The following is a 2441-nucleotide window of genomic DNA, read 5'->3' on the forward strand; positions in this document are numbered from 1 at the left end:
GCTGTGGCTGCCCCATCCCTGGAAGTGTCCAAGGCCAGGTTGGACAGGGCTTGGAGCAACCTGGGATAGTGGGAAGTGTCCCTGCCCATGGCAGGGGGTGGAACAAGATAAGCTTGAAGGTCCCTTCCAACCCAGGCCATTCCATGATCCTAAGCTCCATGGGAGCATGAACATTCCTTAGCATTTAACTGGAACACAGTCACACTGTCTGGAAACAACATCTGAATTATCATAAATCACAGGAACACCAAATGTCAGAGAAACCAGCACAAATGGGCTGGAGAGAGCTGTGGGTGTTCCCACACCCTGATGCTCCCTGTTTGCAGAGCACAAGCACACCTGGCCAGGCCAGGGTGTCCTAGGGCACAGAAAGCCCATGATGGAGAGCAGGCTGCTCCCCTTACAAATTGAACCATTTAAAAAAAAGAAATTTGAAAAAAATATACTTAAACCCACACAACAGAATTAAGCAGCAAAGCCACTTAGTCCTGTCTCGTTACAGGCAAAAGTGGTTTTTTACAAGAACTGGAGAAACCTCTGAATACTTCTCCAGTTCTTGTAGACAGTCCATATTCACTAACAGACTGAGATCTTCTATTTGTCAGTATTTTTATATTCCTTTAATAAGACAGAAGTGGCTAAAAATTACCAAAAAAACTCCACCCAAAAATCCTGTTAAATAGATCAACCAGCAACCAGCTCTAACTCTAAGCACTGCCAACAGCCTTCTCATGCCACTTCCAGGAAAAGGAAAAGGAAAACCATCCCCTAACTGTTATGTTGCTGTGTCACAACCCAACCTGCATTCCCACCATGCTCCCAGGAATGAGGGTCAGCCTATATCCCAAGGGCAGGATCCTTCCCAGAGCTGCAGCAGCTGGAAACTCAGGATGATTCCTGCAATGATCTCAGTGTTCCTGCCTCCATCCTCCTAATTCCTTCTTTCCTCTTGCCTCCAACTTGCAGCAGGAGAATTCAAGGCACCACTGCAATATTCAGCTAAGTTAATATTAATGCTAAGAGGAAGGAATTTTCTAAAGTAACATATTAAGTTGCAAAAGAAAGCTAAAACCAGCTGCTTTCTCCCCACATGTTAAGGCTGCCCTCCACTGCTCTGCAACATATTTGAAGCCTGGAGCTTCAAATGTAAATATGGATCAAATGCTAAGTCAAGTGTTAAATAGCAACAGCTGATTAGAATTTACAATTAAAAAAAAAAAAGAAGTTGGTTAAAACCAAAAAATAAACACAAAAAAAATGCAAATAGCAGCAAATCTACACAGTGAAAGCCCTTATCTTCAAATCCAGGAATGTGTACACTGAGACTTCCTTAAGACAAGATTTTCAGTTAAGCCTCTCAAGCACATTAACACCTCTCATCTCCATAAATGCAGGGCAGGTCTAATCACAGTTCACACCCAACCCCAAGTGCTAATTAGCCCAGCTGACAGTTGGAAGCTCAGGTAAGTGCTCAGGTGGCAGCAGCAGNAGCTTCCACCAGCCCAGGTTGCTCCAAGCCCTGTCCAACCTGGCCTTGGACACTTCCAGGGAAGGGGCAGCCACAGCTTCTCTGGGCAACAGTTCCCCCCATGTCAAATGTACAGGTGAACACCAAGACAACCTGAAAACAAATCAAAACCTCACTTCATTATTCAGTTCATTTTTTGGTGCAAGAAATTAGGAGAAAACATTCTAAACCCTCACAGCAAAGCACCATCTGCACACAGTCCTTCGTCAGGCACTGAGAAGGAACACCCAAACAATTTATACCCAGAGTGCAAAGGAGAAAATACAAAAGCTTAAAAAAAAGGAGAGAAAACAAGGGGGGAAAAAAGAGAGAAAATAAGGGGGGAAAAAGAGAGAAAATAAGGGGGGGAAAAGAAGGCAAACAAGGAAAGAGAGAAAAAGGGAAAAAAAGATGGGAAGGGGAGGAAAGGGGGGGAAACGGGAGAAAGGGGGAGAAAAAGAAAAGAGAGAGAGAAAAGAGAAGAGAGAGAAAAGAGAGAGAGAAAAGAGAGAAAAGAGAGAGAGAAAAGAGAGAGAGAAAAGAGAGAGAGAAAAGAGAGAGAAAAGAAAAGAGAGAGAGAAAAGAGAGAGAGAAAAGAGAGAGAGAAAAGAGAGAGAGAAAAGAGAGAGAGAAAAGAGAGAGAGAAAAGAGAGAGAGGAAAGAAAAGAGAGAGAGAAAAGAAAAGAGAGAGAGAAAAGAAAAGAGAGAGAAAAGAAAAGAGAGAGAGAAAAGAAAAGAGAGAGAAAAGAAAAGAGAGAGAAGAGAGAGAAAAGAAAAGAGAGAGAAAAGAAAAGAGAGAGAAAAAAGAGGAGAGAGAGAGAAAACAGAAGAGAGAGAAAAGAGAGAGAGAAAGAAGGGAAAGAAGGGAAAGAAGGGAAAGAAGGGAAAGAAGGGAAAGAAGGGAAAGAAGGGAAAGAAGGGAAAGAAGGGAAAG

At 43.0% G+C, this 2441-nt stretch overlaps 1 protein-coding gene across 1 annotated transcript in view; it reads right to left on the bottom strand.

The window, feature by feature from the left end:
* The window catches only part of PNPLA7 (patatin like phospholipase domain containing 7), a 132867-nt gene that overhangs the window by 60558 nt on the left and 69868 nt on the right, over positions 1-2441 (bottom strand). The window lies entirely within an intron of this gene.

Source organism: Manacus vitellinus, unplaced genomic scaffold, assembly GCF_001715985.3.
Source record: "Manacus vitellinus isolate BGI_N305 unplaced genomic scaffold, ASM171598v3 scaffold_27_pilon, whole genome shotgun sequence".
Lineage (NCBI taxonomy): Eukaryota > Metazoa > Chordata > Aves > Passeriformes > Pipridae > Manacus > Manacus vitellinus.